This window comes from Macaca fascicularis, chromosome 5 (genome assembly GCF_037993035.2).
Source record: "Macaca fascicularis isolate 582-1 chromosome 5, T2T-MFA8v1.1".
In the NCBI taxonomy this organism is placed as follows: Eukaryota; Metazoa; Chordata; class Mammalia; order Primates; family Cercopithecidae; genus Macaca; species Macaca fascicularis.
This window is the reverse complement of record NC_088379.1, coordinates 173,012,065-173,024,694: the sequence shown is the minus strand read 5'-3', so window position 1 is coordinate 173,024,694 and position 12,630 is coordinate 173,012,065. Positions and strand designations below refer to the sequence as shown.

General features: G+C 37.1%; 1 protein-coding gene across 2 annotated transcripts in view; it reads right to left on the bottom strand.

The window, feature by feature from the left end:
- ANXA10 (annexin A10) overlaps positions 1 to 12,630 on the bottom strand; it is a 78,229-nt gene that overhangs the window by 9,954 nt on the left and 55,645 nt on the right. The gene's annotated exons all lie outside the window — the stretch shown is intronic.

Sequence of the window (12,630 nt, the reverse complement as noted above, 5' to 3'; positions counted from 1 at the left end):
TCCAAGTCTCTGTGCAGTATCTTCTCCCTTATCAAACTGAGTATCCACTGCCTGACCATGGCAGTGGCTGTTAGAAATGAGTGTTAACATTGTTAGAGCAAAACTGCAGAGAAAGTCCATCTCTGACTTGCACAATAGGACTTGTACAACAACAAAATAGTAATGAAATTCAGACTTTGTGCAGTTAGAATATTTTGTACATCTGTTTAACTCTCACTCCATTATCATTTAGAGAACAGACATGGTCCAGTTGATCATTTCAAACAGGAGGGAAGGGGCACTAACCAATGCAGGGAACATTGATTCCTGAGGGATATGAGGGCCAGTGGGGAGAAGGAGGTAGGGAGACATGTTATCAGTCTAATGAACTGTTTCTTTTGGGTCCAGATATAGAGGGGAGGCTTTCTCTTCGCTCCAGTTATGTTAAGAGAACACTGAAAGTACAGTAGTTTCTGCTTCTACCAATTTTTTTTTTTTTTTTTTTTTTGAGACAGGGCCTTGCTGCATTGCACAGGTTAGAATGCAGTGGCATGATCATAGTTCACTGTAATCTCGACCTCCTGGACTCAAGCAATCCTCCTGCTTCAGCCTCCCGGGTAGCTTGGACCACAGGCATGTACCACCATGATTGGCTAATTTTTTTTCTCAGAAAGGGGATCTCACCATATTGACAAGGTGGGCTGGTCTTGAACTCCTGGCCTCAAGCGCTTCTTCTGTGTCAGCCTCTCAAAATGTTTGGGTGACAGGCATAAGCCACTGTGCCTAGCTCTATCATCTTTTAGGACACTAGAAACAGCCACAGTGCAGTGAACCCAGTGAGACAGCAAGATTGGGCACAGGGAGGTCTTGAACACAACTTCCTTGAATAAACCTCAATCCCTAAGTAGTATGAATGGGATCCCAAATTTCTTACATGTGGAGGAACTTGCAATCTAGCTGAGAACCTATGGGGAAGCTTGCCAGATTGAGTTTATGACCATGGCAGGGACAGTGTTTCAGCAGTCAAGGGCTATAGGATAGACCACATTGACTTGAACTGTGTGGGAGACACAGCTAGACCTTTGGGGGAGTCTCCAGCTCCCGTGAGAGTAAAGGTGAGGCTAAATCATCCTGAAAGGTTACTCTGACCAAACTGGTGAGTTTGGCTCTGACCAAAGTGAGACAGAGAAAAGATCATAAATTAAATCAGTGGCTTATCTTGGCAGCTAACACTGATAAATGCTCATATGCTTGTCATTGACACCTCATATGTTCTTGTCCAGAATTGCCAAGAATTGCTATTCCATAGTCAAGACCGGCAAAAATGTGGGCAATATCTTGATCTAAGGACACAGTGACCTTCCTGTTCCCAAGATATTTCATTAACCACACACACACCTCTCTACCAATTACCTTCTTAGAGAGAAAGGAGGAGGATGGCCAAAATCTGAGAGTCAGATACTTAACCCAATAAAAGTAGGAATGAGATTGAACATGCACCCACATTCACTATTCAAAGTATTAGAGATTAAATTTGCCACTTTAAATATTAGGGCTTTTTTTCTTGATAACAAAAAGCTAGAGGCATATGAGAAAGTGCAATTTATTCACAAAGAAATAAGAAAGCTACCATTTGTGAGTAAATGTGTAGCCCTGGAACATTTAATGTTTAATCATAACTCTGAAGTTGTATGTGCCCTAAAGGTAAACAACTGATGGGAAATAGGCATGAGTTTGTCAGTCACATTTCTTCTTCAATTTCCTTTGCTTAAAATACCAAGAGACTAAGGCTGCACATATGCAATTCTTAATTTGAAATCTGTGTATTAAATTAAAGGAGTGAATAATGTTATTGAGTGGTAGGACTCTGGGTGTTATTTTCAAATCATGGAAATGTTGAGGTGCAGGTACCTTAAAAGTTCCACCTCATATTTTGGAGACAAAAATTAGAGATATTAAGTGAATTGCCCAAGGTCTGATTGTTAGAGAAGAATGTTTATTAAATTTCAGTGGCATTTCTGACTCTGAGGTCTGGTTTTCATACTCTTCCCTTAGCCTAAATAACTTACTATTTTTACACAATATGCTCTGGCTCCCTTTCAAATTCTCTATGATTTTAATTTATACCAAGTAACAAACAATTGAAAACAATGTGCTATATCTTCTGTGACTTTATGCCATTTATTTAATAACATACATTTGTGGTCATTCTTAGTCTTCATCTTATTTAATCTATCAGTAGGGTTTGGTATAATTGCCACTCTCTTCTTCTTGCTATACTTTCATCACTTGGCTTCCAGGATCCTGCAATCTATTTTATTTTATTGGTTACTCCTCAGTCTTGTGAACTGGTTTCTCTTCTTTTCAATCTCTTACTTTTGGAAGGTCCAGGTAGTCAGTCTTTGATCATCTTTTTGTCTGTATTTACATTTCTTCTCTTGATAATGTTGTCTACTCAGGTGGCTTTAAATTTCATCTATATTGTAATGATACCCATTTATCTTACCCATTTATTTATTTACATCTCTAGCAAAGATCTGTCATCTGAACTTCAGGTATGTACATTCCAATTGCGAAGTCAGCATCTCCACTTGATTTTCTAATATACATATCAGGTTTAGCATGTTGAAAATCCAATGCCTTGACTCCCTCCACCTCAAACTCTTTCTACAGTCCATCTTCCACACTGCACTTCATCCTTTCTGTTGCTCAGACTAAGAAACTGAGAGTCACATTTGATTCCCTTTTCTTCGGCCTTTTCATAGCCCACATCCAATTCCTCAGGAAATAATATAGACACTGCCTTCAAAATGACACAGCATTTTTTTCTGTGCATTTTGCCAGTTGGAGGCCTCCGTGGCTGGCAATGCTCCTGCCTGGGCCTTGCTCGCCCTGGGCTTGTGGCAGGAGGTACCCTGCCCATTCAGCCTATTGGGCTGTGTTTGATATGCAACCTGGCCTGGATCCCATGGCTGCTGTGACTGCACACTCAGCCCACAGAGTGAGGGGGTATGTGAGTGAGCAAGCATGGGGTGCAGCTGGCTGCTTCAATCGCTGGCACAGGTGCAGGCTCCATGTGGGGCTTGTGGCTGGACCAGGCACATCACAAGTGACTCCAGTGTCCAGATGAAGGGGACGTGGTGGTGCCTGAAAACTTACAGATGCCTGGTAAATGGCGGGTGTGAGCTATTTTAGTTCCACCATCCGCAGCCTGACTTAAGGGGGCATGTGCAGCCAAGCAGCTCCTTCTCGCCTTGCTTGGTGAGTGGGAAGGCAGTGCTACAGGGCTGCAGCTCTATTCCCACTCGCTGTTTGGCAGGTCCCAAGTTCTTGCCCCACATCCAAGGAGAATGAGGTTACACTGACAGCCAGTGGTGAACAAGGCGAAGAGTCTTGTTGAGTGAAGAAACAGCTCTCAGCAGAAAAGGAGACCCAAGCTGGGCAGCCCCCTTACCCAAAGTCAGGTAGTTCCCCCCCCCCCCAAAAGCGGACAGTCCCCTGGTCTGGCTGAGTCCAGGGTTTTTATGGGCTCAGAACGGGGGCATATGTGCTGATTGGTTTGTTAGTATGTAAAAAAGGCTAAAAAGATGCACCACTCAAAGATGGGCACAACAGTGTCAAAAACCAATTAGGGAAGGGTAGGAATGTGTAAAATAGGTGAAGGGTGGGGATCAACCAGAGGAAAGCACCTCACATGGGAAGAGTGGTTTTCAATCCGGTCTGTGGATTTTTCTGAGACTTGTAGATGGGTTTCGACTTTAAACTGTGTTTGGTGTGAAGGTTGGGTTTCACCACCCCTATCTGCCTAAAGATTTATCTGTCTCCTGCTATTTAAAATACATCCAGAAACTGGGAACTTACCACCACTGCCAATGCTCTCGTATGGGTCCACATTAATATTACGGGTAGCTTTACTGCTGAAGCAGCCTCCTTACAGGCTTCTGTTTCTACCTTTGTCTCCCTGTAGTCTTTTCTCAGCATAGCAGCTATTGTGAATATTTTAAAGTATAAGACCACATTCCTTCACTAAAGACCCAGCAATGACTTACCTCATATCCATTTCACTCAAAGGAAAAGCCAAAGTCCTTCAAATGGCTTCAGGATTTGACATAATCTTACCACGTGCTACTTCTCTGAATTCACTTACTATTATAGTAGGTTTCCTTTGCTTGCTCAGAGGCCACCAACTGGCCTTCTTGCTACCCATTAGCTTTTTCTAACCTTACATTTTTCTCTAGCTATACTCTTTACTTGGAACATCCTATCACATTGATTTATTTGTTAACTCATTCTTTTATCCATATTTTTGCTCAAATCTCATCTTCTCAATGAGGCCTACACTGACCAACCTATATAATATGGCAGGAGGGGCACAGCGGCTCATGCCTGTAATCCCAACACTTTGGGAGGCTGAGGTGGGTGGACATCATCAGGTCAAGACCAGCCTGGGCAACATGGTGAAGCCCCATCTCTACTAAAAATACAAAAATTAGCCAGGCCTGGTGGCAGGCACCTGTAATCCCAGCTACTTGGGAGGCTGAGGCAGGAGAATTGCTTGAACCCAGGAGGTGGAGGTTGCAGTGAGCCGAGATTGTGCCATTGCACTCCAGCCTGGGTGACAAGAGCAAAACTCTGCCTCAAAAAAAAGAAAAAAAAATGGCAACCTACCCATTATGCTCAGCCCTACAATATGTCTCCCTGTTACTCTGTTCTGCCATATCTTTCATCAACCTTCTAATATTTTATATAATGCACCTATTTATTAAATTTATGTTTAATTGTCCATATTCTCTTGCTAGAATGTAAACATCTTAAGGGCTGGGATCTTTGTCTCTTCTGTTCACCAATCATTCCCAATTATCTAAAATCATGATTGGCACATGGTAGGCACTCAAGAAATGTTAGTTGGAAAAGTAAATAAATAACTTTAGATAGCAGACTTCAAAGATGCATCAGTGGATGTGGGAAGATTTTCTGGATTATTGATATTTTCTTAGTGACCTTCAGCCTTTATAGCTAAGTAAGCTCTGCCCTTGCAAAGTTTGTGAGAAATATTTAAGAATTTTCTGCAACTTTACATATCTGAAATATTGTGTGGAAAGATAATTGTTTTGGATATTTAACCTGAAATGGTGCTTATCTGTTTATTTTCCTATGCAGCTAATTGCCAAGAGCACTTTAAGCACACTGGTGGATTTAAACAATGTGAATAAGTAAGATTGTGATTTGGCTTTGACAAAGGCAGAGTCAAGCTGGCTTTGTCATGTAAAGGGCCTGAGATGGCCACGCATGGTATGTTTAATTGATGTAAATACCAGAAAATGGCATAAATGAGTACAGAATTTAGTTTAAGGGCATGATAAACATGGGAAGGGAAGAAATTAAAAGAAATAAGATGTGGGTGAAAATATTTGGAGGCGATAAATTGATTACAGATGATTATTGAAAGCTGTCGGCAATAACACTCCCAGAGGCCTCATTGTACGAGTTCAACAAACTGTCAAAGGAGAATCCTGAAAGCCAAGGTAAGGAGTAAGTATCCAATTGGGTAGTTTCCATTCTCTCTCTTCCTGAAAACATTTATCATTTCCAGTGTGATTTGCACATATTGATTAATTAATGTCTAAGTGACTAATTTTTCATTATTTGACAGATAATTAGATCTTTCATAAATCTGTGTAATAAAAGCATGCAGGAAGCATTGTGAGCCAGTTTAATAATTGGCATTAGTTTTCAAGAAGAATGTGTTCCAGTTCAGTTGTTTCCTTATTAGAAATCATCCTGTCAGGAAACACTTTATAGATAAAGTAAAAGATCTTCTCTTCTAGAAAATATGACAATGATTTTTAACACTAGCCATTTCATAAAATCCTAAGGCTCCTATGCTCCAATTACTCCAGTCTCTATTAATTCAAAAAACTGGGTGTGTCTGAATTTTAGTGACATTAAAAATATGAAAACCGTGGGTCAGCTTTCCTTTGATTCTAAAAGTGAAGGTGCATAGGGAGGTAGAGGACTTGATTATAACAACCAAAGAATTAGAGAATATTTGTACTGGAAAGGAATTGAAAGAAGGATGAGCTCATATCCTTTAATTTACAGAGTAAAAACCTGAATCTCATAAAAGGTTAAGTGATACATCCAAAGATACAAAACTGATGGGAGAGATTTGATTACACTGTGTCCCACAGTTATCCACTAGGAACTCACCAGCTCCAAATTTCACTTCCCTTCAGGAAGAAAATCCATTTCTTTTTGTAAAATATCTAGACGGATTCCCTCTAAAATGGTGTATACCACAGACTATGATGAAGAGAAGTGATGGACTTTTACGATCCCATTATTCACTTTACATCTTTCCCAATGTTCTGAATTTACTGATCGAAATCCTAAGTCAGTGGTTTCAAACTGAGGAGCCATTAATGTAGAAATGAGAAGCCAATAGAAAATCTTTGAACTATTTAACAATCTAAGAGAAGTCATACATTTTAGTAACAGTATAAATTATCATGGAACTTCTGATTTTCAAAGAGACTATTGTTAAAGGAGATTATATTAAGTTTTTTAATAGTTTGTTACCTCTGTTTTCTATTATGAGTTAAATAATCTGTATGAAATATGTATTATTGTATTTTTGTGTATTTTACATTTTAAGGAAAATGTACTGTGAAACTTTATAAGTATATATTAATGTTAAAGTAATAAAGTTAATTAATTTTATTAATTTTCCTTGGTTTCTTATGAAATGTAAGTCTTGATTCACCCACACTTTTTGGTATTCTATGTTGAAAGGAAAATATTACTATACTTAAAAGTTGTTCCAAGGTTAAATACTCATACATATATTTAATGTTCCAATTCTGGAAATCAAAGTTAAGAAGTAACACTTTTGGTGGAACCACAAACTGAAAAGAGTCTTGGGTCCTGAATCATGGTTTGGAGAAGAGCTTTATGCCTATTAGGAACCAAAAGCCTAAAACTCTAAGCTTAAAACACAAGCAATAAAATGGTGATTCTGTCCTGTCTGTAGTATACAGGATTAGCTTTTTCTATTAAGATAAATCTAGGAAATAAAGTTGTGTGTGGAAGCAATAGAAATCTGAGCTATTCATACATGTAATTCATAGAAATTTACAAGTGCTATGTTTTTTGAAAATTTTAATGAAATATATAAATAGGAAAATCAAATTAAAAATTCAAGTTGATGTTGTATTTAAAAAAGTAATAGTTCATCCTATACATTCAGAATCCAAATTAGGTAAAAACAAGTGATAAAATATTTAAAATATATGTATATCTATTCAAATATTATTATATATACAAATACTCATGTACACACCCTATCATTAATAAAGCATATTGTTTAATTTTAGGGAAAAAATAACTACAATTGAGAATAAAATTGATTGCACTATTATATCCAAAAAATCACCATTCATTGATTATTTTTTCCCTTGTGATTTATTTTCCCTCATGTTTCATTTTCGGAACTTGTGTTTTCCCCTGAAATACAAGAATGCTTGCTTTATAAAAATACACTGTGATCCTAATCCTTAGATGTCAGTTATTTTAGGTGGTTTATAGCTCAACAGCTCAACCTTTAAGGAGGTGCAGAATGCTAAGAGGGTTTGAGTTTTGATCGTTGACATTTTACCAAATAGAAGTAGAATTGGAGTGGAACCAAATGGGGTTGGAGGTAGGAGCAATACAATTCAACAACATAGGTATAGTGCATCTAGGCCTGACTTCATGTCAGCCCTTTCATTAAGTAGACCTGTAATGTCAGGCACACCACTTAACCTCTCTAACCTTAAGTCTTCTCATCTCTAAGCAGAGGGGATATTGCCAGTTGGGTTTCTTGGGAAGCTGACTTTGAGACAGACATCAGCATATAGCCTGTTAATGATGGAATGTTCTTGGGATCAACACCTATGGGAGGGAGGGAACAGAGCAGGATCTGGCTGTGATGTAGTCCTAATGGAATTAAATGAAGTCCTTAGGAAAATAATTTTCTTCCTACTAAACAGCTTACTTTTTTTTTTTTTTTTGACAGAGTCTTGCTCTGTCACCCAGGCTGGAGTACAGTGGCCTGATTTCGGTTCACTGCAACCTCCACCTCCTGGGTTCAAGCAATTCTTCTGCCTCAGCCTCTCGAGTAGCTGGGAATACAGGCGCATACCACCAGGCCTGGCTAAGTTTTGTATTTTTAGTAGAAATGGAGTTTCACCATATTGGCTAGGCTGGTCTTGAACTCCTGACTTTGTGATCCGCCCTCCTCGGCCTCCCAAAGTGCCATGATTACAGACATGAGCCAGCGTGCCCGGCCACATTTTTCTTAAATGAATTGAAATACATTTGTAGGTAGATATTAAAAAAATAAAAACTTGTTTGATGTTAGGATTTATAATGGTTTATAATGGAACTGTTGGCTTCACTCTGTTAGGGGTAATACCTGTGCCAAGAATCTCTGAGTGGAAACTGTTGCTTTAATTTATATTATTGTAGCAACATTATTGTAAAATTACATTTTGAAAAAAATTTTTAATTAAAATTAATCTTATAAAATGCAAAAGTTAGAAAATATTCAATTGGCATCTTGTCAAGTGAGATTATTTTAAAATAGTAATTATTATTGCAAATGTATTTTTCTACAAATGACTTCAACTTCTGTTACAAATTAAAATGAGCTTATACCTACATTTTACCAGAAGCTTCAGTTTGTACTATGAAAAACCAAATTATCTTTTCTCCACTGACATGGATAAACCTGCAGATGAAAATCTTAGAATAGGATGATTTACTGAGGGTGGTGACATGGGAGTTTTATGAACTTTGCAGACAAACCACAGAAATCCAAATCAAACTAAGCCAAACCAAAACCAAACACAACAAAGCAAATTCTTGATATTAATTAAAATGTGATATAAAATTGAAATTTTTAATTGAAGGGTCAATGAGTTTACTTGGTAATATGCCACATTTTCCAACTAATTTCTGTCAGCCCTTTCATTAAGTAGACCTGTAATAATGTCAGGCACACCACTTACCCTCTCTAAGCTTAAGTCTCCTCATCTCTACACAGAGGGGACATTGCTAGTTGGGTTTCCTGGGAAGCTGCCTTTTAAATAGAGATCAGCATACAGCCTGTTAATGATGGAATGTTCTTGGGATCAACACCTATGGGAGGGAGGGAATAGAAACTGAACGATTTGAAAGACTCTGATCAGCCCAAATGACCAGTCTTTCTTCAATGTGGGAAAGGTAATACTTAGCTTCCTCAGCAGTTTTTTGTGGAAGATTGCTTTATTCCTAATGCAAAATTGACAATGGCTTGAGTGCATACATGTATGCACACACACAGACACACACATGCACACACAAAGGATAAAAAAGGATTAGAATTTGTATTGCTTAGCAATGAATGGCATTATTAGTTTAAATTATAAGTTTGTATTCCAGTCTGGCATATATATATATATATATATATATATATATATATATATATATATATATATTCATTCTTTAATTGAATATTTAATTGAAATTATATTTCAGATATAATTTACATGTTACAAAGTTTTAAATTATATTAAAACATTTTTAATTACAATAAGCACACATTAAAGGAAATTATATCCCCTGGGTTTCAACATGTTAATCCACTCCAAATGAGGAAAATAGCAAAATAAATAATAAGAAAAAAGGGAAAATAAGTATTAATTTAAACTTGCACACTGTCACTGATATTTTAGAGGAACAAGTTATCATTAAGAACCATTTTCTTTAACTATTTTCTGTATTCAGACTAGTTCTAGACAGGGTAGAAACAATTATTAACTTTAGCTTTTTGGCATGAAATGATATAACACTAACTTCAGAAATATAAAGTTATCTTTTTTACATATTTGTAGAATAGAAATTAGGAATCTCTTTAAACATTTAAAAATTGGCAATTTTGTGGGAAATCAGCCTATGGTATGGGTTTATTTTCCTGATTGATTGGGGAATTTTCTGCACTTGTTTCCTGACTTGAATGCTTCCTTACTTGAATGTTTCTTTGTTTCTGTTCATTCTGTGACAGGAGCTAAGACACCAAGAATTCAATGTAGCAGCACTCATTGCTAAAATGTGACTATTAAGAGATTCTGAGCAATAAAATAAAATTCTTCTTAATAGCCTTTTCCTGCCTAAATATATGTTCCTTTCCTTCTGGTGAATTTTCTCATAGTTTCTTGTATTCTTCAGCATATAGTAATAATACAATATACTGTACTAATAATACTATATATGCACATATAATAGTACATATATATGTGCATATATAGTATTATTAGTAAATGTACATATATACTGCATTATTAGTACATAAATATACAGATATGTACATATATACATACCAATCAGGGTATGTCTGATTGATTTGATCAATACAAACTCAAAAAGAGGAATGGGATTATAGAAATTAAAGAAATGCTAAGAAGGAAAACTGGTTTTTATCTTGAACAAATCAAGTTCTCTTAAGTCACAAGTGAGGTACTCACCACAAATGAGTGGTAAATTATGTGCAATTTAAAAAACTTCCTGATCATCTCACATTCTGCTCAAAAATTTCCCCATGGCTCTTTCCTGGTTACAGGAACTCTTCTGTCTAGCATCTCTACCAGCTCTCTAATCAGAAAAACTTGCCCTATTCAACAAAAGCCCTTTGAGCCAGCAGATTCTCCAGCAGCACCTGTCTACTTACCCTGAACCACCCTTGCTTCCTCCTCTCATGTTTGCAAGTGATGCTAATTTTTCAGAATCCTGTTAAAGACACAGCATATATGAAGTCTTCTTCTTTTACTTTATCCAGCATTGAGTTTTATTCACTCAGATTTTCTCAACTATTTATCCTTCTTGCCATTTATTTCCAAAAAATATGAATTGCTTACCATGTATCATGTGCAGAGCTTAGTTATAAGTTACAAATTGGAATAAAGCTAGATTTTATGCATAGAGAACTCAGTCTAATGGGAAAGATGGATATGCAAACAGATTCAATATCACATGGTAAGACTATAATAGAAATGTGTATAAAAGGCTTAGAGGAGAGCAGTTCTCATAGAGTGGAAGAAGGCTTTGGAGAATAAATTCTTTGACAGGTCTGATGGGGAATTGTTAACTTCATTCCATACTAGCATTTTTGAAATTTGCTTTTGTTCTCTGTTGGAACAATTTTCTGTCTTAGTCCATTTGTGTTGCTAGAAAGGAATTTCTGAGGCTGAGCAATTTATAAAGAAAATGAGTTTATTTGGGTCACAGCTCTGCAGGCTGTACAAGAAGCGTGGCTGCAGCATCTGCTAATGCTGAGGGTTTCAGGCTGTTTCCACTCGTAATGGAAGGTGAAGGGGAGCTGGCATGTGCGGAGATCACGTGGTGAGGATAGAAAGCAAGAGCAAGAGGAGGAAAATGCCAGGCTCTCATTAACAACCAGCTCTCCTGGGAACTGATAGGGTGAGAACTTGCTCATTACAATGAGAATCAGCATCACGCTCTTCATGAGGGCTCCATCCTCATGACCCAAACACTCCTAGCTGGACCTCACCTTCAGCACTGGGGCTCACATTTCAACATGAAGTTTGGGGGACAGACGCATGCAAACTCTAGCAGAAGAAAAACTATGTTATATCGATAAATGTTTAGCTTCATATTTTAAAACATACTTAATGGCAAAAACAAAACAGAAGGAATAAAAAATTAAAATATAGCCTCATCTTTGGCCTTTTATTTGTCTCCTAGAAATGAATTATTAATGGTAGGATTAATTATATAGAAATATGATATATATGTAACATATTTCTATACATTTTATATAATAAAATGTTTTAATCTGATGTATTCAGATTAAAATTGCATATTTTTGCTCTTTATATATTTTTATTTCCTTTTTGATAATATAATAAACATCACTCTAAAAGTGAGATTAAAAGTAGGAACAAGATTATTGGAAATGGTGGCACAGTAAAGACATGTTCAAAAACATAAAGCATGGATACAAATACAAAGACATTTTCCTTTTTAAAGTATATTTAAGAAGGAATGCAGTGCATTTTGTGTTTTTTTCCCTTTGTTTATATATGCTTCCCTTTTAGAAATTCTATTTGGGCCTAATATAGTCATCATCAAAAGTTTTCTATTTATTGACAAATATGTCTTTACCATCTTCTGTTACCCATTTGTATTTCTTGGTTGCAATGTTCAATTCTCTTTCACAGCTCTGAAATACACTGATTGGCAAGGCGTGGTGGCTCACGCCTGTAATCCTAGCACTTTGGGAGGCCGAGGCGGGAGGATCAAGAGGTCAAGAGACTGAGACCATCCTGGCCAACATGGTGAAATCGCATCTCTACTAAAAATAAAAAAATTAGCTGGGCTTGGTGGCGCGTGTCTGTAGTCCCAGCTACTCGGGAGGCTGAGGTAGGAGAATCACTTGAACCTGGGAGGCAGAGGTTGCAGTGAGCCGAGATCTCACCATTGCACTCCAGCCTGGGTGACAAGAGCAAAATTCCGTCTCAAAAAAAAAAAAAAGAAGTAGAAATACACTAATTACAGATTGTAAAACTCATTTCAACTTCCTTGAAGACAAATAACTTCACTACCCTTGATATTAAG